The sequence below is a fragment of the Macaca nemestrina genome, chromosome 1 (genome assembly GCF_043159975.1).
Source record: "Macaca nemestrina isolate mMacNem1 chromosome 1, mMacNem.hap1, whole genome shotgun sequence".
NCBI lineage: Eukaryota > Metazoa > Chordata > Mammalia > Primates > Cercopithecidae > Macaca > Macaca nemestrina.
The window spans coordinates 125,506,107-125,530,722 of record NC_092125.1 but is presented as its reverse complement, the minus strand read 5'-3'; the positions used below and the strand labels follow the sequence as shown (position 1 = coordinate 125,530,722).

General features: G+C 37.7%; 1 protein-coding gene and 1 long non-coding RNA gene across 6 annotated transcripts in view; one reads left to right on the top strand and one right to left on the bottom strand.

Moving 5' to 3' along the window:
• The window catches only part of LOC105489209 (vav guanine nucleotide exchange factor 3), a 398,407-nt gene that overhangs the window by 282,048 nt on the left and 91,743 nt on the right, over positions 1-24,616 (bottom strand). The window lies entirely within an intron of this gene.
• LOC139356270 (uncharacterized) lies at positions 5,042-23,443 on the top strand. The gene is made up of 3 exons (XR_011607841.1): positions 5,042-5,110; positions 21,959-22,031; positions 23,316-23,443. It is a non-coding gene; the product is annotated as an uncharacterized lncRNA (long non-coding RNA).

Here is a 24,616-nt window from a genome sequence, read left to right as displayed (position 1 = left end):
AGCTGAGAACAAGACAGAGCTGAGAAGTGCAGAGAAGCAGCTGCCACACGAACAAGAAAGCTGGCCCTCATTCCCAAAGCTAGAGGAAAGGGATTCATGAGAGGAGGGAAAGGAGAAGAGCTATCACTTGGCTTACAACCATTTGTAATCATCTGTATCATCTGGCCTTAAACAGATGTGTTATAAAAGCATCACTGTCATATCTATTCAGTTTTAATTTGACTGCTAACACCCAGCCTACTTGAAATAGAAAAACATTCAGAAAAAAAAAAAAAACACAAATTTTTGTTTCAATAGCGAATTTTCATTTTATTTTCATTTTCCCTTTAATCTTAAATGTTCTTGCCTATTAAGCTGGAAAGCATTTCTTCATTTTATCCTGAGCCACAGAACAAGATTTTCATATTTATTTGCAAGATAAAAAAGTCACCACATACCCTATACTTGTTAAGAGCTCTTTAAATACACAGGAAGTCAAAGGGAAACAGAAGTGCTCCCACAGGATGCTGTCCCCAAAGGGAACAGGCTCTGAAAAATAATTCTTGCCAAATCAGGATGTTGCTAGAAATAAACATATTATAGACAAGATTTTTTAAGATGTATCTAATGTCACCATTAGGCATAATCAGCTAAATGTGTTTCAGCAAATATATGAACCTACCCACTTAGAAAAATTTGTGATCAATTCAGTAGAGTGCTTATATTTTAGAAAATAAGAAAATTTGTTTATATTTTAGAAAATAGAGTAACTGATACTATTTTATGAGTTTGCTGATTTTTTTTTAAAAAGTTTTTCAAGAGTTTCAGGTTTTACTAGATGCAATAAAATGGAAATATAATTCTCAATTTCAATTACATTACAGTGAGATTGTTTTTAATCTGTAATCCTCATTGAGGCAGAACTGATTCCTGGAAAGGCTATGTTCAGAGGCACAAATAAGTTATCATACCTCCAACTAAGGATTCTGAGGCTAAGCAACTGAGGCCAGAGGAATGACTACTAGAGGTTTGAATTGTTTATTAAAATGGAACTAAGACCGTACCTGTATCTTTCATACAAGTTTTCAATGGGACTACATATTTTTCCCTTATAAGGATGATGAAATTCCCTTTTTAGTTTCCCTGTTCCTTTCTATGCATAATTCTCAACCTTCCAAAAAAACAATTTGAAGACACAGGTATGTTCCTAAAGGACTCTTCAAAATCTTAAGTATTTTTAAAATAAAATGAGTCTCCAATTAAGGAAGACAAAGTCACTGTATACAAAAATTTGTAAAATAGAAAAAAAATAAAAATAAAATCAACTCGAATCTAGCCACTGAAAAACAAACACAGTTAACATTTTGGTAAGCTTCCTTCCAGGCTTACTTATATAATCTTAATAAATCTGGGGACCATGGTTTACATACTGTTTTATTAGATACTTTTCATTAATTGTGAGGATTTATTTCATTTCATTATTTTTCAAAAATATTTACATGGCTACAGAGTTCTCCATTTTATGAAGTTCTGAAAACTCACTTAACCAACTTTCTTCTATTGAATGGGTGTTAGTTTTTATTGCAAATTATTAAATTAACATTACATATATCAACCGATATCTTAAGTATGTAAGACTCTCTGAATATTTATTTTATTAATGTCTTAAAAGCATATTTATTAGGTCAAAGATGATAAACAATTTTAAGATGTTATATACACCATGGGAAATCCTAACCAAAAATGGTTTATCAGCACTCTATTCGTGACCTAAAGAGTGTATTTCACCAGGCAAATGCTATTAAAAGGATAGGATCACCAACATTTCACTCACCTTTATCAATTCTCAGTATTTTCATAGGAAACAAAAGATTTGCAAATCTAATAGACAAAAACGAAGGCTTGTAGTTTTTTAAAAAAAATTGTATTGATTTTGCCATCATTTTCAACAGGTTTAAAAGCATGTTTACTGGTCACTCATATTAATAAGTGTATGCAAGTATGTGCACATGGATGTGGGTGAAAACTGTTTTATGAGCATTCTTCTTTTGAGTTTTCCATTTATGTATTGATCTAGGACAGCAGCGGTTAAGAGCTTGTGCTCTGGAATCTGACCACATGGGTTCAAAATTCCTTCTCTACCACTTAATAGTCACGTGGCTATGGCAAGTTACCTAACCATCATCTGTGAAACCGAGATAATAACAGAATGGATCTGGGAATATTAAATGCAATAATCTATGCAGCAACATACAAGACAAGTGTTTTCTATTGTAATCCATTATTTACCCTTTATGGAGAATAAAACTTTTAACACTATATTTTCCATAAATAATATGTATTTTGTCAGAGTTTGCCATATGTGCCTTTTATTTGGGGGAACTTTTTGAGATACATAAGTTTTCCATTTTCATAAATGAAAATGTATCACCTTCTGTACAAGTTCTTGTTTCTATACTCAGAAAGATCCTCCCCCATCCCTCAAGAACCAAAAAAAAAAAAAAAAAAAATTCATTTATAGCGCTGCAAGTTCTTTTAATGTCTTTTTTTAAAAAAAACAAAAAGTTATTTTTGATGACAAAGCAGGACACAGAAAGACCATCACAGAAAGAGAAAAGCCAGAGAAACAAAAATAGATCAAAAGAGAATCAAGATCAATGAAGGTTATCCAACATTCTATTTCCTAAACACAATCCTATATTAGGGCTAATTTGACAATGTCCTTAAGTAAACCAAGAAACAGTATTTTAACTCCTTCATAAGAGGTAACTAAAGAATATTCCACAGACAACTTATTTATAAGCTGACTTTCTATGTGTTTAGCAGCCACTCTTTCAGATCTGAACCCCCTGTGTATGCAGATTAGGTTGTCACAGTGTAGGGGTAACTGTATTTTTTTTTTTTCCTAAGCTGGGATATTGCTAAGAGTGAAAGGTCACTGTGAATAACTATGCTAGGGGCCGGGCGTGGTGGCTCACACCTGTAATCCCAGCACTTTGGGAGGCTGAGACCAGCAGATTACTTAAAGCCAGGCGTTTGAGGCCAGCCTGGCCAACATGGCAAATCCCCGTCTCTACTAAAAAACACAAAAATTAGCCAGGCATGGTAGCATGCTCCTGTAATCCCAGTTCCTCTGGAGGATGGGACACGAGAATCGCTTGAACCTGGGAGGCAGAGGTTGCAGTGAGCCGAGATTGTACCACTGCATTCCGCCTGGGTAACAGAGCAAGACTCTGCCTAAAAAAAATAAAATAAAATAAAATTATGCTAGGTTAAGACATAAGCTGACACCACCCTGGGCAAACAGATACATAGTTACCTTATTACTACATTGCTGAAGATCCTCACCTTAAAATCTTTTAACAAATGGCTTGAATAAAACACAATCCCTTGTTTTCCACAAATTTTGCAATCTTATGATTATGTTGATGAAATCTAATATATTAGATAACTTCATTCACTGTCTCCATGTGTTCATCTACCATTTACTTCTCATGCTTCTGCAATCTCACCTCCTGCTACTTCCACTCTACTGAAACTGTTTTAACAGAGCTCTCGATGTTGCTAAATCTAATGACATTTCTCTGCAATTTTCCTGCCCAACCACTTTTGCAGTGTGTCATTATAATGACCTCCCTGACCTTCTTGAGACTATCTTTCCCTGCCACAGTGAATCATGAATATGATGGGACTGTCTCGTCTCTCAGGTATGTGAAGGTGAAAAAGATTGAATACAGCTGAAAAATGATGTGAAAGCCTAACACTAACTGCAATAACAAACCCTAAAATTCTGTATTTTAACATGCTAAAGTTTAATTTCATTCACATAATAATCCAGCAATGGTGTTCCTGGTTAGCAGACGAAATTCCCCTACATAGCGACCCAGCATTCATCCCTTTGTGCCTTTGCCATCTTCTAAAGCCAAGACCTCTGTACTCAGTTGGTGTTTGGGGAAAACACACAAAAACAAAAGCATGGAAGATAGCACATCGAATGTTTTTATGGGCCAGGTCTGGGAATGGTACACATTACTGCTACACACAATCCACTGGCTATAACTTGGTCACATGGCTAAGTCTAACTGCAAGGAGGCTTGGAAATATAATCTGCCTATGTACCCCGAAACAAGAAGAAATGGGTTTTGGTGAACAGCAGTCCACTGTCTGTCACAAAAAAGGCTCTTCAAGAAATCTCTGGTATTGGTTAACTTCATTTATTTTATTTTATTTTTTTGAGACAGGGTCTTGCTCTGTCACCCAGGCTAGAGTGCAGTGGCACAATCACGGCTCACTGCAGCCTCAACCTCCTGGGTTCAAGTGATCCTCCCACCTCAGCCTCCTGAGTAGTTGCAACTACAGCTGCATGCCACCACACACAGCTGATTTTTGTATTTTTTTTGTAGAGATGAGGTTTTGCCATGTTGCCCAGGCTGGTCTCTAGCTCCTGAGCTCAAGGGATCCACAGGACCGGGCTTCCCAAAGTGCTGAGATTACAAGAGTGAGCCACCCCACCAGGCCTGTTAATTTCATTTATATGTTAAATTTGTTAAGAGCAGGGGCAGGAATTGTGTAACAGCTGGAGCCTACCCCAAATCTATGCCTTTCAAATCTGACCGTTGTCCTTGTTAGGACTGGTAGGGTGACCCACAATAAATCTAACAGTATGAGGGACTACAAAACCTAATGAAAAAGAATTCAGCCTAATAACAAAGCAACCAGGGGGAAAAGAGGCAAGATACAGCAAGACGTCTCACAGCTCTCGCTTTGTGTTAACTCTAGAAAAACACCTCCTGAGTCCAGGGAAAGGAAAATGTGCGGAGAGAGCTGAGAGCACAGGCTCCTTCCACTTCTACCCAGAAGACAGAGCGGCGCTGGAGGTCCAAAGGCTTCACTACCATAGTAGTGCCCAACAGTCTTCCCTCACAGAGGCTGCAGAGGCAGCTAGGAAGCAACAGAAGCACAGCCGGGCATGTTCTGAGTAGGAGACCACCCCATGCACACTCATAAGCAAGCTCACAAATGACACTGTGACACAGGTGGAGTGGGTGAGAAGCAACATGAGAGAAAAGCCTATGGCCAGCAGCAGGACTACTCGAAAGCTGACATGAAATCTGGGACTCCAAAATACAAGGTAAGACACTGAAGGAAGGTGATGGTACTGATGGCAGTCATAGAAATATGATTAATTATGGGTTATGTCATTCCAGTGAAAATATCCCACATTGCTATGTTCCTGAAAACTGCTTACATTTATAATATTCTTAGTAGTTGGGAGCTATTGAGTAGAGGGTATTGCATTATTCTGTAAATTTTGACATAGCAATTTTCTGCTTTGAGCCAAAGTCAAACCAGGATATAACATTTTTTATGAGTAGATAGCTGAAATTGCTATCCAATATGCTGATTTACTGATCAAAAGGAAATTTTAAATGGTACTTTTCCCCCAGGACAGAAATATAAAAAAATCAGTATTACTGTTATAAAAGTTAATTTAAATTGCCTATCAAAGTTATGATAACTAATTGATAGCACTTTATTTGTTCTCAAGTTTAATTCTCTTGTTAATAAGCTTCTCGAAAATTGGCTGAAACCTATCTAATAAAGCAAATATGAGATTTTTGGTTTTTACTATAAAAATATGATGATTCATGTAATTTCTAAGTATGAAGGAAGGCCAGGCATGGTGGCTCACACTTGTAATCCCAGCAATTTGGGAGACGGAGGCTGGAAGATCACTTGAGCACAGGAGTTCAAGACCAACCTGAGCTACATGGTGAGACCTCATCTCTACAAAAAACTTTAAAAATTAGCTGGGTGTAGCATTGTGTGTGCCTACAGTCCTAGCTAAAACTTGGCAGGCTGAGGCAGGAGGGTCGCTTGAGCCCAAGAGTTTGAGGTTACAGTGGGTTAGGATTGCACCATTGCACTCCACTGTGGATGACATGGTGTGATGGTTAATACTGAGTGTCCACGTGATTGGATTGAAGGATGCAAAGTTCTGAACACGGGTATGTCTGTGAGGGTGTTGCCAAAGGAGATTAACATTTGAGTCAGTGAGCTGGGAAAGGCAGACCTACCCTTAATCTGGGTGGGCACCAACTAATCAGCTGCCAGCATGAGCAGGATATAAAGCAGGCGGAAAAACATGAAAAGGCTTAGCCTCTCAGCCTACATCTTTCTCCCATGTTGGAAGCTTCCTGCCCTCAAACATCAGACTCCAAGGTTTTCAGCTTTGGGATTCAGACTAGCTTCCTTGCTCCTTAGCTTGCAGACAGCCTACTGTGGGACCTTGTGATGGTGTGAGCTAATACTACTTAATGAACTCTCATATATATCATATATATGATATATATTGATATATATTCTATTTGTATTAAAAATCCTAAGTTAAATATAAATTTTGAACTTTGTTATAACTTTTTAGACTGTAGTAACATTTTCCATAACAATGAATGGTACACATATATCTGATGTATCTCTGATACATGATATATCTCATATATATCTCATATATTTGTTTCAAATATGAAATAAATTCATATGAGATATATCATATATGATATATATATGAGATATATATATCCTATTAGTGCTGTCCCTCTAGAGAACCACGACCAATACACATGGTAAGATCCTGTATCTAAAAAACAAAAAAGTAATGAAGGTAAATATGCAAGTCATTTTTCAAAAAAATGACATCCATTCTAAAGATGTATAAAACCTTGTCATCCACCATAAAAATGGCCACAAATTTCTCCCCATATTCTGGAGGTCAATCAACAGTCTCAGAATTGTCTTTCTAAAAAAATACATGCTAAAGTGACAGGAGTATTAAGTAAAATATTCAACAACCTAAACAAGATTAGTTGAGCTGATTTTTACAATGCTAAAAAAGGAACACCTGTCAACTTCACGTTCTCCCCATGAACAATCAAGGTAACAGAATTAAGCAAAGGGAATGTTTATAAACTTATGTCATTACCTTCCCATGCACTCATGAGGTTTATCTTCAAAGAAGAATAAATCATCATTAGATTTGCTCTTCCTAGACTTTCTCAAAGACTGTGACAGACTACTACGGAATGCAAAACCATAAATTTCTTTGCAGATGATGTTGATATATTTGCATGAGATTTCAAAGACCTGTAGAATATTCTTCATTGATTTTCAGGGTTTATTTGTTTTAACATCATCCTTTGAGGTAATGAGTAATGTCTGATCTTTGCAAAATGAAATGTGTTACTAAAAAAGGATGCCAGATATGAGCTACTCCAGATGTTACTATTTGTGAACACAAGGAGCAACAACAAAAAAATGTTTTCCCAAGTTCTTATCCTCAATTCCTATCTTCAGATATTTTTTATTTTCCAGAAATTAAATAAATGTCTAAAAAAAACTTACATCTGTCTAGCTTTACTACCACAAATTAAAATTCTTGATAAAATTAAAATGCAGTAAGTCAGACATAACAATATTAAGCAGTAATTACTAAGGACAATCATTTACCACTATAGAAATATAATTTTGCAAAGAGTCAGGCAGATGAGTACAGACATTATATTAGTTAGCACATATAATCTGCTGAAAGCAAGTCCAATTAATGATAATTCAGACTTCCAAATAGTCAACACTAAATTTTTGTTGACCTGTCAAAAGATAATTAAACAAATGAGAAGTCAGGCAATCAGAGACAGAGCTGAAAAAGTCTGTACAGTTATTATGCAAACCCTGGTCCCCTGACTCATTCCAAGAACCTTTTCTATTACACGCAACTCTGTTTCTAATTCCTCTTTGGAACTTAAAGGAAAATGTTTATAGGAAAATCTGACGCTCTACAATATACACTCATATGGCTATCGTTTTACACACACAGGAACAAAAAATGCCAGGCAGAAACATCAACTCCACCATCCATACTGACAGATCTTCTCATTTTAGGACAAATACTTTGTCTTCTTAGTAAGCCAGAGACAAAGAATTGGGTTAAATATGCAAGTCATTTTTCAAAACCACAAAAAATTACGATTTTTGTCAAATATTAGCAATTTCATATAGTACAGCCTATTTATCATCTAATTTTAAAAGGGTAATAAATTATTACATGACTACTGATAACTACTGAGCAATCAGTAGTAAATATTTTATGTATTTTGTTTTTTCTTTATTTCCATCCCTCTTTAACTCTTATTGAGTTCCTCAGAAAGATTAAGTATCTTTAAGCTGAATTTGATGCAATTTATTCAATACAACTGTAGTGAAGAGAGGTTTCATTTTAAGATAGAAGAAAAATATGTAAGTAGAAATATGCAAAGAACTGCCTCTGTTCCATAAATCCAGTTTAAACACATATTTTATAAACTGATACTTTTCTAGCACATACTCATGGCAGGCAGTATGCTGAAAACCTTACATATGGCATTGTCTGTTTTAATCCTCCCCAAAACTGTACAAAGTAGATAAAATAATTTGATTTACAGTGAATAAACTATGGAACCATTCTTTTTCTCCTTAAATTGATTTTCTTAATTAACTGAAATCATTACTGAAACTTTGACTGCTTTGAGATTTTATGATCCTATGTGCCTGTGTTCACTCATATCAAAATCCAAAAAGTTAACCATTCAGAGGTATAAACATATGTATCAAAGAGAAGCTATCCGTGAAAGTAAAGATTTACTTGGTATTGTTACATTGCTAATATATTACTTTTAGCCAAAAAATAAATCAATCATCCCCTAAAGGAGTACTAAAGTACGTAAATAATATAGTAACACCATCCCTATTGTTTTACTATCCTTATTAAAAATCCTAAGTTAAATATTAATTTTGAATTTTGTTATAACTTTTTAGACTGTACTAACATTTTCCATGACACTGAGTGGTACAGATTTAGGGACAATGGAGAATATGAAATAAGGAAAAAAATTCAATTTCAACATTTTTCAACTTCTGTTTTACCACCGTAGACCTTCTTGTGGGTAAGGTCTTTTGGAAAAATCTGGGCTTTGTATCTTTTTCTGTAACAAAACTAAAAGCTTTTGTCATAAAATATTCAGAATGAATGCAGAATGAAAGGGGGGAAGTTATCGACTGACTGTGCCTGATTCCTGTCTCAGAAAAAGAATTGTCAACTTTACCAAAAGACTTTGCTGGGCCTCTTAAAGGGTGAATGAAGAATGCTTCCTAGATTCCTTTTAGATCAGCTGGAGCTTGAGAGAGAAAAAATGTGGAATAAAGCTATACCGACTACATGGGAAATTTTTCATTAAAAAGAGGATTAAAATGTTATATTATTTACAAGACCCAACTTTGGGGCAGATTTTATTTATGTAACAAGTAGTATATAATAACAACACAGGTAAAAAAAATGTTATCCTGAACAAACTACAACAACTCTGGCAATAATAAATGTAATAAAGAATATGCCTATACATTTTATACTTTTTGAGTTTAGGGAATTCTTGTCACTCTTAAGTGAGTTAACCACTCTTAAAGATATAACACCACCACAGTTTAAACTAAAGGAGGAAAATCCACTCAACTACAAGAAAATCTCCTTGCTTTCTTTCCATTGCTTTTCTATTAGCGGGCTAAGATTAAAAATGTGATCTTCATTTTGAGATCAACATATTGACAGCACTGAAAATAATACAAGATTTTCTAAAAACAGTTTCTTCCCTTCTAAACCATCCTTCAAAACTATTGCTTTTGAAATTTTAACTATATTTCTTAGAACAAAACTCTAAGAAAAATTTAAGTCAGATACCATCTAAGAAAAATTTAAAAAGCAGTGAAACTTCTAGAACAGGGGTCCCCAACCCCCAGACCAGTACAGTCTGGTACACAGCAGGAGGTGAGCAGTGGGTGAGTGAGCATTACTGCCTGAGCTCTGCCTACGGTCAGATCGGCAAGGGCATTCGATTCTCATAGGAGCACGAAACCTACTGTGAACTGTGTAGGCAAGGGATCTAAGTTGTGCACTCCTTGTAAGAATCTAATGCCTGATGATCTGAGGTGGAACAGTTTCACCCCCAAACCATTCCCTCAATATCCGGTCCATGGAAAAACTGTCTTCCATGAAACCAGTCCCTGGTACCTAAAAGGTTGGGGACTGATGCTGTAGATGAGAGTATCCTGGAAATGTGAGTCACAGCAAATAATATTTGGGTAAATGCTCCACAGAAATGAAATCCCATGGGCAAGAATATGACATCTCATTCTTTAAACATTCTTGAAACTATACAGTTCTTTTAGGCAGGGATAAATCAGAACTCTAACATTTTTGACAAAGTAAAAATGGCTTAAATACTGTCTAAATAATTTGTTGTTTGGGGTTTGGGTGTTTTTGTTTTCTCTTTTTTGTGGTTGTTTAGCCAGATAAAAATCTTAGCGTTCAATCACCTAAGACTCCAAAACTCTCAAAGACTCTTGAGGAGTGTTTTTTGTTTGTTTGTTTGTTTGCTTTTATGGAGACAGAATCTTGTTCTGTCACTCAGACTGGAGTACAGTGGCACCATCACAGCTCACTGCAACCTTGACCTCCTCCCACCTCAGCCTCCTGAATAGCTGTGATTACCGGTGCACACCACCAAGTCCAGTTCATTTTTTAATTCTTTGTAGAGATGAAACCTCACTATGTTACTCAGGCTGGTCTCAAACTTCTGGGGCTCCAGTGATTCTCCACCCTCTGTTTCCCAAAGTGCTAAGATTACAGACGTTGAGTCACCACACCTAGCCCCTTGAGACATTTCTTTATTAAAAACCATGCTTTAGGATCTATTTGTCTAAAAGAGTACATTCCTTGGATTTAAACTCTGTATGAAAACATGGAATAATTCTAGATAATTGATTTAGTGCTTAGCTGGTAATAGTCCTAAAATACTTGTAAACTGTTTAACATCATAGGGCTTATTTAAATCTTAAAAATATTTACTGAGTCCCTTTTACAGTGAATGCAAGCCAAGGCTTTTAAAAATCCCCTAAATTATAGAAAACTAAAGCTTTATTCAAACCCAAAGAGGAGCAGTATAAATCCAATATAAATACATCAAAAATGATCATCGCCTTTGGAAGATCATCAGAAAATTAAATTCAAATCAAGATATGTATAAAACTGCTAAAGAAAACATTTTTCTTAGACTCACGAAGACATGGCAACCAAAAGTAATGTCTGAACCTTTATTCAATCATGTCAAATTCAAAGAAACTAGCTATAAAATCCATTATGGGGAAAACTAGTAAAATTTGATATTTTAAATATCTGGATATTAAATAGTATCAGGGAAGTATTATTCACTTTGTTATATGTGATAAAGATATTACGGTTATAGAGAAAAATATGCTTATTTTGAGAGCTGCATTGTTTGAAGTATTTAGGAGACAAAAGTCATGATGCCTACCTATATTTACTTTTAAATTGTTCAGCAAAAATGGTGGTATATATGTATTTATAATAGATAGTAGATGAATCAAACATGGTCACATGTTAGTTTTTGGTTTTGACATGGGGTCTCACTCTATCACCCAGGCTAGAATGCAGTGGCATGATCCTGGCTCAATGAAGCCTCCACATTCTTGACTCAAGCCATCCTCCTACCTCAGCCTTCCAAGTACCTGGGACTACACGTGCATGGCACCACACCTGGCTAATTTTTGTATTTTTTTATAGAGACAGAAATAATTTTTCAATAGTAGGTGTATGAGTGGTGATTGTGGTAGTTTTCTAGGTTTTATATGTTTAGGTATCTATGATAATTTAAGTTCTTAGGCTTTTAATTTAGCATTTACCAAATTACCACTGGGAACAAAGGCTTTAAGCTAGTTCATGAACTCATTTCTGGATTAACCTGGTGGATTTCTTTTTTACTTGACTCAAGGCTGCTGAGAGATCACTGCAATCCTCAGACTACTTGGTATGATGACAGTGTTCCTTTCTTTAAATGGCTTCTATTCTCCTTCAATTTTAAATTTCTCGACCTTTAACTGTACTGTTTCATATGTGTTATCATAATCAGACATCTCAAATGACCCACAGACGACAAAGTTATAATCAAAAAAGAAAGAACTGAGGAGACTATGTTTATTTCATTTTAAGAAGAGAAGCCGAGCACGGTGGCGTGCACTTGCAGTCTCGGCTACTCGGGAGGCTGAGGCACAAGGACTGCTTGTGCCCAGGACTTTGAGTCCAGCCTGGGCAACACAGTGAGACTCTATCTTTTACAAAAGAAAAGAAGGCAACGAAGAAGAAAAGACTTACAGAAACATGATAACAATCTTCAAATATTTGAACGATTGTCCTACAGAAGGTGTAGAAATTCTGTGCTGCTCTAAAACCAATGTTAGAAAATTTAGAAAGATAGATTATGCTTTATTATTAGTGATGAATTTCTAGACAATTCATTACCATAATTGGATCCATAATTGGAACTGTTGCTACTTAAGAAATTTCTGTTATATCTCTAGGAATTGTTCAAATACTACAGAAGGGATTCCAACCGTGAGTCCAAAATGGTATAGAAAAAAAGGGATATATGCGTTTGATTGCTTATTTATCTTTCTACACATCTATTTATTTGGAAAATCTTGGGGGCAGTCTACTGAACAAAATCCAAGTAAACAAAGCTAAAAATACTTCAACGATTTTTTGTAAAAGCCAATGCTAATTAATGTCATCTCCCTTTCATCATTATACTTCATAGTAACTTTGCTAAAATTTTAAATTGCTGTCTCCCCAGGAAACTGTACTTTATCATCTAGCAGCCAATAAATTCTAATTTTTCTGCTGCTTCTTCCCAAAAGCCTAAGGGTATTAGGAAAAATCAGCAGTGATTTTGGTAAAGAATCCTTGTTAAATTTTATAGATACAAGGAACAGATGCATAGCTAATTCTAACATGAATCTATAGCCCTCTATGTATGTTTTTATTACTCTACCCAATCCATATCCAATGCTATCAATCATCATTAAAATTTGACCTAGACTGACCAATAAAAATAGTGTCCAGTGTCTGCCCATATCCTAATACAACCATTCTAGTTTGATCATCTTGTCTAAGATGAATTATAAATATGCAGCTACTTTAAAAGACAACTCAAAGAGTGCAAATGATTCAGCACACAATCTATAAGGCACCTGCTTACTCAGAAGCAGCAAGCAGCATCCTTCATTTCCTCTACACAGAAACAAAGAATGAGAATAGCAAGGTAAACCCTACACCTAAGGTCACCAAGCACATTGCTGTGTAAAATTAATTGTGTGTACACATGCATACACACTTCAGTGGGGAGTGTTCTGAAAGATGTAAAAACCATTCACTTATTCTAACCTAATGATTTTTGACCGCTCTACGCACTGGCCTGTCCTGACACCACTGGTCCTCAGACACTATATTGATTTAGCACAACTTTTCATGTCCAAAGAGCATTATAATTGGCATTGAGGCAAATCAGAGAAAGGGCCGTAATCGGCTAATATTTCTTCAATGCAGTTCTCCAAAGACACAGGTGCTTTAGGTGGAAAACAAGTGACTCAGAAACTAAACTCTATCCAGAGGAAGCCTGCGCAGCCAGACTCCACACAGCTGCAGTGACTGCCAAGCATTGTTCCCTGTAGTTGTTTGGTGCTCATACCACTACTGGTGCACACTTCCTCTGCCTAATCCTGTGCAAATGAGAGCATTCATCCAGTTCCACCCCCACACTACCCGTCTCACTAAGCATGGGAAGCAAACACCAGCCTCCTTTATTCCTACAGATGTGCATAAGCCATTAAAAAAAAGAAGACACAGAAAATAAACATGGAAAGTGCCATCCTCCTTTTCTAGGAGATCTTGTTGATAGGAAATACACAAGCACAACCGTCAAAGGCCAAGAGTTCTGCCTCGCTGCTGTTTGTATAGAAAAGTAAATTGGCTATTAATATTTCATGCACTGGAATTAACCAGTTCTCCTTACAGATTTCTCATCCATCATATTTACAATAACAATTTATTGTAAGCAAATGAAGACGCAATGACCTCCATACATAACTTGGATAAACTACATCTTACCCTTAAGCCAAAGTGACAAGGTCAAGGATCTCTGAACACAGCTCAGATAGGATATGGCCCAACAACTAAGGCTAGGAATTAGAATATGTGCATTAGTGAGCATATATGTACCATAGCCTTGGAAATACAGACAAATATTCCTAGAAGGTTTCCTATTACACAGAAAGAAAATATTTTCCATTTTTAATAGAAACTATAAACCCACAATTTCTAAGTGTTCTACCAGGGACCAAGCTTCCACTAGATAATCAGTAAGTACCAAAAAAACCCAACCAAGCAACCAACTGAACATCAAAAGAAGGAACAAAGGGAAACTTTAGGATGGCACGATACAGCAAAAATCATAGAAAAATGAAACATACCTACTTGGTTGTAAAATATATTTACAGAAATTGAGAGTACATGCCACTAGAATTCTCCTACATTAACTTGAAATACACTGTAAGTTACTCTTGCTCTTGCTCCGTTATTTCCCTTGCAATAAACCCTACTTTCCCTGCTCCCCCGCCAGGTTTCCCGGCCTCACTGTTCTCTCTTCTCATCCTCTCACCACTCACTTCAATTCTTAAACATCCCAAATCTCTCAAACTCTAGGCCTCTTTTATAGTTGCTCTAGTAAAAGTCTGCATCAGTTTTTAACCAGACTGCCTCAGTCTCAAGCCTGCTCCTCCTACCACTGGCATTACAATTGTCCACTATAGCCTCCCCCACTGACAGAATGCTTAGCTCAAGCAAGCACTCAGCAGGTCATCTCCTGTCTATCTGTTAAAAAGTACTCACTGGTCCTTTGTCAAAATCAGTGCAGACCCTGCAAGACCTCAAGGGCCCTCATACTCCGGCCCCAATCTCTGTTGGACCTCAAGATCCAGCTTGCCCCTGCTGCATCTGATGCTCAAGCTATGAGGACTATCAGCGGAACCCCAAAATTCCACGTGGATTACTTCAGCATCTTCCTAAATAACTTTCCCTCTACTTACGTATATAGATACGTATATTAAGGAATCCTTGAAACAGCAAAGAGAAGTTCGATTTCAGTTCTCAAACTAGATTTCCAGTTTTGGAAATACACTCAGTAGCTATGCCAAATGCAGACGTAAAATCTAGGTGATATCTTTATCATGCTTTTAGCTCTTTATGATGCCTTTTTCTCTCCAGAAGTACATGTACAGTCAAGTTTTTTCTCTCTCTAAAAGTTTACAATTTTAAGGGAATGTCAATATTACCAAAAATGAAGCATACCCAGGTTTAAAAGCCCCTGCAAAAGAGCCTATATATAAACAACCTAAAATGTATGAGAGAGCCTAAGCCTTGATGTTTTCAGAGAGGATTACACAACTAACAATCATCAAAGCAAAACATTACTTAAATGCAATGTATACGTATTACATCTACCAATAAGTGGCATTTTAGAATCAGAAGAATATCAGAGTTGAACAAACTGAGGCCAAGTTAAAGGACTAGCCCAAGGGGATCTACTGGAAGAGGTAGGACAGAATCTACTTAAATGTGCTTTATAACTTATTGAAAACTTAATTTAAATAAGAGGGCAAGGGCCAGTCATGGTAGCTCATGCCTATAATCCAAGCACTTTGGGAGGCTGAGGTGGGTGGATCACTTGAGCTCAAGAGTTTGAGGCCAGTCTAGGCAACATGGTGAAACCCTGTCTCTACAAAAAATGTAAAAAATAGCCGGCTGTGGTGGCATGCATCTGCAGTCCCAGCTACTCGGGAGGCTGAGGTGGAAGGATCGCTTCAGTCAGAGAGGTGGAGGGTGCAGTAAGCCAAGATTGCATCACTGCACTCCAGCCTAGGCATGGAGGGTGAAACCCTGTCTCAAAAAATAAGAAGTAAATGCGTGGTAGTACTAGCATCCTCTTCCCCCTGGGCTGTCAGTATTTCAAATGGTTTTCCTTTCTAGTCTGTCTAAAGTGGCTTCTTCCAGCTGCTCATCATTGTACTGTTTCTTTCCTCAGTGGCACCTATCACTGGTTGTAATTATCTTGTTTGTTTATGTTTTACCAATTTGTTTCCTTAACTTGGACAGTGATGGACAGTGACAGTGCCTTGAGAGCAGGGGGTCTTGACTACCTGCTCCTCCACCCTGATAAAGCAGCACGTGGCATACAAATACTTGTATGAGGAATCCAATGAGGAAGTGACAGGTGAATTACTCAGGAGTTACCTCTGACTGAGCCTTACCCCCTACCCCACACTGCATTGGTTGCTTTTCCCACAGAATTCAGTTCACAGTCTTCACCACAATTCCATGAAGCAGGGATCCTCATCAGGGCCATTTTACAGATCAAAACGTGAAGGCTCTGAGAGGCTAAGCAACTTTCCTGTACACAGGTGGCTGGGGGCAGGTTAGGGTGAAAGTCAGTTTTACTTGATCTCAAAGTCTCAGGAGGAGCTGAGGAAAAGAGCCAATGTAATGTGTCAAGGTCCAATTTCTGTGGGGCAGAGAAGTAGGGGGAAGGTCCCAGTTGAAACTGAGGGAATGAGCAGAGACAAGTAGCAAAGCCAGGCTCAGAAGACTCAATATATCCAAGAACCAACTAAGTCCAGAGCTCTGGATAAAGCACATATTCTCAGATTTTAAGCAGTGTGTCAGTGTGTGTATGAGTGTAATGAGTGTACATGATCTTGAATTGAGTCACTGCCGACAAGAGACTAAAGGGAATGAAAAGAAAGGGCATTCCAGGCAAAGGAAACAATATTAATAAATATTAATCTGGTGAGTCATGATGATTTAGTAATTTGGAAGGACTTAAGCAAGCAAGTTTATGGGAGTAGGAAAGTGAGAAATAATGTTAGAAAGGTAGGCAGAAGCCTGATCTTGAAGAATCTTGTGTGGCTTGTAAAAGAGTTTAGATGTTATTCTCTTATAAAAAACAGGGATCCACTATCAAGTTTTAAACCCGTTACAGGTAGTTAGACAGGCAAGAGTGGGCAGGAAAGGGTTCTCCCAGCCACTAGGACTGTCAGGTGAAGGTTTGGCAATTATCACACTGCCTCTCTAAAAGTGATAATGTGGCAGCTGATGCTGGGGGGGAGTGGTGGGGGAAGCCACTTCCTGATGGTCCACACCTGTTGCACTAAAGTGTTAACTGAATGCAGGCACCAGAGAGAAGCAATTTCCTGGGCGTGTGCAGTAAGAGACAAGATGGCAGAGTATGAGTTTCCAGGGGCACTCCACCAGAAAAAGGAAAAACGTCTCAGATGGGCATGCATACAACATCCTAAACACAGTGTGTGTGCTCACTTCCCAAGGATAAGGAGGGCACTGGGCTCGCAGGCAACCCACCCTAAAGGAAGAATTATGGGAAAGGGGCCAGCTTCTAAAGTCCTAGGATCAAGGTTAAACACCACACTTGACCTCGGTGTCTGCTTGGGTCTCTTCCAAGCATACTTTTCTTTCTTTCCTGTTCTAAAGCCTTTTAAAATAAACTTCCACTCCTGCTCTGAAACTTGCCTCGGTCTCTTTTTCTGCCTTATGCCCCTCAGTCGAATTATTTCTTCTGAGGAGGCAAGAACTGAGATTCCTGTTGACCTATACAGATTTGCCACTGGTAACTCAGATACCTTCCCCTGGTGACAAACCCACGAGTAAAATGATCAGATCTACATTTTTGGAAGATTATCTTGAAAATTAGCTTGAAACTATTCAAAACTGATGGCAAGAAGACACCTAGAAGACCATTTCAATAATCCCAGTGATAAGTACCTCAACTAAAGGCAAAAGCAAGGAGGGTTAAAGAAAAGGCATTTAGGCTGGGTGTGGTGGCTCACGCCTATAATCCAGCACTTTGGGAGGCAGAGGCAGGTGGATCACCTGAGGTCAGGAGTTCAAGACTAGCCTGGCCAACATGGCAAAACCCCGCCTCTACTAAAAATACAAAAAATTACCCAGGCTTGACGGTGCACACCTGTAGCCCCAGCTACTCGGAAAGCTGAGGCAGGAGAATCGCTTGAACCTGGGAGGCTGAGGCTGCAATGAGCCAAGATTGTGCCACTGTACTCGAGCCTGGGCAACAGAGCGAGACTTCCATCCCCCAAAAAAAAGGCATTTGTAACCATTTAGTTCCTGGCAGAGTGAACAAAACAAGGAACATTACCAAAATAGAAATAAGTCTCCAAAGGAAAAAAAAAAAAGTACTTCAGTTTTCTACATAATAAGTTTGAAGCAATCATGTGATACCTGAATAGCATGACACCTAAATACCTAATATCATGTGCAAATATGAGAAATTCTGGAGTAAACAAAAGTTTGTTTTTCTCACTGCAGGACTTTTCAGTTCCTTTACTATGCTGTATCTCATAAATACAATATGCAGTGTTTACCGAACTCCCTGGAACAAGAATATTTTTCTCCAGTCTTCCTATTACCATTTCTTAGGACAATAGGATTCTTTGCAAAGTTATCTGGGAAATATTATTCTAGAAGTTTTCAACAGTCTTTAGTTTAGAGAAGAGTAAAGAGTTTATTGAACTGACTCAAAAATAATTAGGAGCAGACTAAAAAATGAACTTGAATAATCACTAAGGTATAAAAAATGTCTTTGCATGGCTCGGGTACTAAGGTTCTGTAAGAGGAGGTAAGAATGGAAAAATCTGCCAAGTATTAAATACCCCTACAAAAGGGAAAAAGATGAGAAGGTTGCTAAAAAGGTCAACTCGATCCAAAAACAAAGGAGGGGAATAGTGCTAATGATCCGGGAATTGTGTTAACAGCCAGCCAGACACATATATTAGGGAAGGCTAGAAAGTTGTTCCCTCCTCCTCTGCCTAAAAAAAGATAGCCTTGGAACAAGCTATCTTTGTTCAGGGAGGAATCACTGCAGAGCTCCCCCTTAGTTATGTAAATACAGGCAAGCCTCCTACTGCTGAAGGGGACAAAGCAAAGGAGGCCTTGGTGAGTGGAGGTTGACTCCTGACAGTACTCCTTGCCAAGCTGAGCCAGCTCTAGGCTGAAAGTTGGCTCATTTGTGGGAAAATTCCCGACCCTTGAGGGAGGAAAAATACTGGGGATCCCAAATGCCACTCTGACACTGGAAGTTGGTACCCTGTAAGGGCTGAATGAGGAGGACGTGACCCAACCTCGCTGACAGAATACAAGGAGTCCCTGAATAGAATTCATCACAGAGCTAGGGAGATATGGCCTGGCCAGGCTCAATGCAAAAGCGAAAATGCTATAGGGATGAAGGAAAGTTGTGTGGGTAGTATGGGGTTGAGAAGGGATGAAAATACAAGGGCACTGCTAGCATCAGAGAACTAAAGCTGTCCCACAGAACCAGTCTTGTGCAGTAGCACCACACTAGCAGACAGAGAGATCAAGCTTCCGTGGGGCTTTAAGGCAAGGCTGATTTAAGCCCCATGGACTATAGAAAGCCCAGAGATTTCTGGATAATTTGAGTGGGAAATACTTCAAGAGAGAAATGTCAAACGTGTTTTATGTCAAACAAGTACCTAGAAAGATTTACACACTAAAATTCTTCTTCCTGCTTACATATGTATATATGAAAAAATGTTTCCAGGTGTTGATTAATGTGTGTGTACTAGATAATAAGGATCTTTCAAGCCATGCCAAGGTGAGGTCCCTGGGGCCACCTGTAGCCAAGAAAGGCTCAGGAGCCTTTGCTTGGGAGGGTTTTCTTGTGACAGGGAAAGCCAGGCAGATTTCACAAAGATTAGACAGGTAGTAGTAAACCACTGCAGGCTCTCAAATAGCTTGTCAGGATGCCTGCGGTGACCTTCTCAACCTCAAGATCTATGATATTTCTGGAATCAACGGTAAGGAAAAGAAAGCATTTACTATGAAACTGGGACTGTACTTCTTATTTACATGCTGCAAAATAGGTTCTGGGACTTTGTCTTTATTGAGACTTTGTCTTTACTGAGTATAAGGTAGAAGATGTAGAGGCTTAACAAATGGTCTCCAAATTACCTGGAACTTTGGTAATAAAAGTTAACATATCTACAAACCTGAAATCATTTAACTGGTGAAACACAGTGAATCACTTAGATTTCTCTCACTCTTGGTTGAGAGAACCAGTGAAAACTGGCTCAAAAATGAGGAAAGGAGGAATGTATTGGTTCATGGAAAAACCTATAGATATATATTCAGCTTTGGGCACAGCATTGATTCCCACTTCACATGGTGTCACTAGGTTCATCTTCAACCCTATTTCCTCTGAACTGGGTCCATTTTGAAACTCCATATGGTACCCGGATGGCTACAGCTCCTCGAAGCCTCAGACTAGAGAAAAATAAAACTACCCTTGCAAATGTCTTATTGGTCGCAACTGAGTGACTCACCCCATTCCTGAACCATCACTATGTGGTCAAAGGCATGGGATATAATTGATTAAACCATCCAAACTCTACAATTGAGAAGGAGGAAAGTGCGGTTTCTCAAAGAAGATCCAAGGCCACAGAAGGAAAGAGAAAAGATGATTGTGCAAAATAAACTAGAATAGTGCTATACAGCATTAGAAAGAATAAATTTTATTTCTTATCTCACCCTTCTAATATCATTAGATCTCTTGCACTTAATTCAAAATTCGACACCTATGTTTACCAACGAATCCCACAACCATTAAAAATAATAACAGTGGTAATAACAGTAACAACAAGAGTACTTACCTTGGACCTTGACACTCTGTTAAGCACCTGACATACATGATTTCATTTAATACCCACCTAAACTCAATACACGGATGAGGAAACTGAAGCTCAAAGAAGCTAAGTTACTTGCCCAAGACTATCTACTAACAGAGAGCTAACTGGATTCCAAACCAAGATCCAACTCAGAAACCATGTATTGTTTTGTTTTTTAATTTTTTATTTCCACAGGTTTTGGGGGAACAGGTGGTATCTGGTTACATAAGTAAGTTCGTTAGTGGTGATTTGTGAGATTTTGGTGCACCCATCACCCAAGCAGTATACACTGAACCCAGTTTGTAGTCTTTTATCCTTCACCTCCTTTTCACACTTTCCCCTGAGCCCCCAAGGCCACTGTATCATTCTTACACCTTTGCATCCTCATAGCTTAGCTCCCACATATGAGTGAGGACATACAATGTTTGGTTTTCCATTCCTGAGTTACTTCACTTAGAATAGTAGTCTCCAGTTCCATCCAGGTTGCTGCAAATGCCATTAATTCATTCCTTTGTATGGCTGAGTAGTATTCCATCATACATACAATTTCTTTATCCACACTGATAGATGGGCATTTGGGCTGATTCCACATTTTTGCCATTGTGAATTGTGCTGCTATAAACATGGGTACGCAAGTATCTTTTTCGTACAATAACTTATTTTACTCTGGGTAGATACCCAGTAGTGGGACTGCTGGATCAAATGGTAGTTCTACTTTCAGTTGTTTAAGGAATCTCCACACTGTTTTCCATAGTGGTTGTACTACTTTACATTCCCACCAGCAGTGTAGAAGTGTTCCCTGATTACCACATCCATGTCAGCATCTATTATTTTTTGATTTCTCAATTATGGCCATTCTTGCAGGAGTAAGGTGGTATCCCGTTGTGGTTTGGATTTGTATTTCTCTGACCGTTAGTGATACTGAACATTTTTTCCTATGTTCGTTGGCCATTTGTATGTCTTCTTTTGAGAATTGTGTATTCACGTTCTTAGTCCACTTTTTGATGGGATTGTTTGTTTTATTTTTCTTGCTAATTTGTTTGAGTTCCTTATAGATTTTTGATATTAGTCCTTTGTTTGATGTATGAATTGTGAAGAATTTCTCCTACTCTGTGGGTTGTCTGTTTACTCTGCTGACTGTTCATTTTGCTGTGAAGAAGCTCTTTAGTTCAATTCTTAACTAAAATACAACTCTTTCTCTCTCTCTCTCACAATAATTTTCTTACCTATATCCCTGACTCACCCCTAAGCTGATGCTCTGAATTCCTTTTGACAGTGCCTGTGCTGAACCTGAACATGATGAAACTATCCTATTGCAATTCAAATCAACTGGACCTACCACTGGCCAGGTGTGGATACTCTTTGATTTAAGAAAACATATCACTTTACACTGTGTGTCACGGGAAGCAGGCCCTTTACACTCACCCAGAGGCAGGGTAAGGAGCTGACTTTAGTCACTCATCTGGACAGTGTCAGCCTGACTTCTATTACCCTCCAGAAATTGTCTCATTAAAGAAAAAAATCCCATGTGCTTCTGCACGGTAAATGTGCCAACAGACGGCTCAGTAGGAAACATTTCCAAAAAGTGAGTTAATCATAAAATGATGATTGAAACAGTTATGGGAAATTATTTATATACCGTATGGAAATGAACAAAGTTACAGATACTGTCACAACGTCAAAAAAAATAATACAGCGTATTTCTAATATTATTCCAGGAAAAACATTTTAATTACATTTCTTAAGCAAATAAGTTAACTAACAAGACTTTCCTTATTTTTGTTAAAGCCAGAAAGAGATTCATCTTTTTTCAAAAGTAAGACAGTAAATGGTTTTTCAAAACATAAACCCTCAACACCCCCCATCCCCCATTCCCCGCTCTGCCCCGACTAGGCCTCAGCAGTCTTAGACAAGAAGTCTCCCTCTTTCAGGAACTTTTTTCAGTATTTAACAACCCTGAAGAGTGACAGTCGTATTTAACTTCACGGCCTCTGCTGACTCTTCAATAAGTTCAAGTTACTAAACTCACTCCTCTTTCCTGTATGATTAAAAAAAAAAAAAAGTGTAGAAAGCATTTCAAACTATTCTAACTTTTGTTGATGTTGGTGGAGTTGGAAGTGAATTACTACTGAGGAAATAGCTCAATGCTAAGAATTAAAGGTAGCACTGAAAGGCAGATTTATCATAAGCTCTTCCAGAGGAGCCCAAATGGATGCTCTTCACCATCTCACAAAATACAAATTATTATTTGTGTTAACACTGTTTCCAGGATTTTCCAAAAGAAAACACATCCATATCAAGCCTAAGATTCAAAACAAATTTCCTAAACCCCAAACAGAGGGAGAGCTTGGACAAAGATTAGTGAGCAGAAAACACCACAATGAGAAAAGGGGGAGGAGAATGTAGCTAAGAATTGATTGCATGTGTATAGATGAGAATCGGTGAATCACATGCCTCTTTAGAGTTAACAACTTTAACCACCACCGGGCTGCAGACTCATGCAGTATCCTAAATCTTTCCTTTCTTTCTAAAGTATAATTAGATGCCAAGTAACACATCACCTGTGTTTTTTAATTTTATAAATTCCTTTAATTTTCTTCTATAAGTTCATCCTTTTCCCTGACCATCCACAGAGCAGTGAGACCCAAAACACAGACAGTGGACAAGAAAAACAGGACTGAGAAGCCAGAGGCCTGAGCTCCAGATCTTGTTCCTCTTCCCAAGCAAGGAGACCCTTGAATCACTATCTAAGCACTTCCTCATGTCTTAGCTTCCTCATCTGAAGAATGTCTTCACAAGATCATGAGAATCAAATGAAGTCAGTAATATTAAGCACTCTGAAAACTTCAAATGCTATAAAAACACTAAGTGCTGCTATCATAATTAATACATTCTTTGGCAAAAAGGTGCCAAATACACATGAATTCCAGATTTACCAATGTAGGAATTGAGGCAGACAGAAGAGCACACATAGATGTTTTTCATTTTAAGTTAATAGAAAATTTAATTAAATCCTAAGGAATGGAGGAAAATAACCTATCCACATCCTGTTAAAATGTATATATTCACGACATCAGAAATCATTTTTCTGCTGAATTAACACTCTATTCACACTTTTTCAACTTCAAAATTTAAAACTACAAGAATTATTTCAGTTCCGTTACCCACAAGCTAGGACCTATAAATGGGAAAAATAATAGTACCCACATGTTGGGATTGACGTGCTGATTCCCTCAATATACGCAAAGCACATGTTATGTGCTATGTGAATGTTTGCACTATGGTACAGTAGTAGTAGAGAATCAGCTAGACTTGAGTTCAAACTGCTGCTTCAATCCCCAATAGATATGTGATTTGGGATGCAGATTTTCTCATCTGTACAATGAAAACAAAATGTAATACCTACCTCCTAATGATGTCACAATTTTAAAAATTATACATGAAGACTGAAACTGCATATTTTAAGTGTTAAATAGTGTTAGTATTGGCAGTTTTTACTTAGAGTATATAATGCTTAATATTATCAGTGTCGGTAAATTATGAAGTGATATCACAAATTCTTAAACTTTCAGTGTTTTCTTTAGATCATACAGTTCTAAAGAGATAGCTACTCCAATCTTGGCAGTAGCAAAATGTAAGTGACTATAATATAGGTTCAAGTTCTAAACCACAATCTCATGTTTAATTCTGTTTCAGATCTACCACTGCTAAAATATTTTAAGCAGTCAAAAATACATTTATCCTTGAGAAGCATACAGTTTGTGCTTTCACATTCAATTTTTTGTATTATCAACTCTCCTACAAAGCTTCCATTTTCTAATCAATCTGGCATGCAATCTCATTCCAGTAGAACAATACCATGCATTTTAAAGTATTTATATATTTTTCCGACACTTATCAACACCATTTCTTGCAAATTTAAATGAAAAATAAA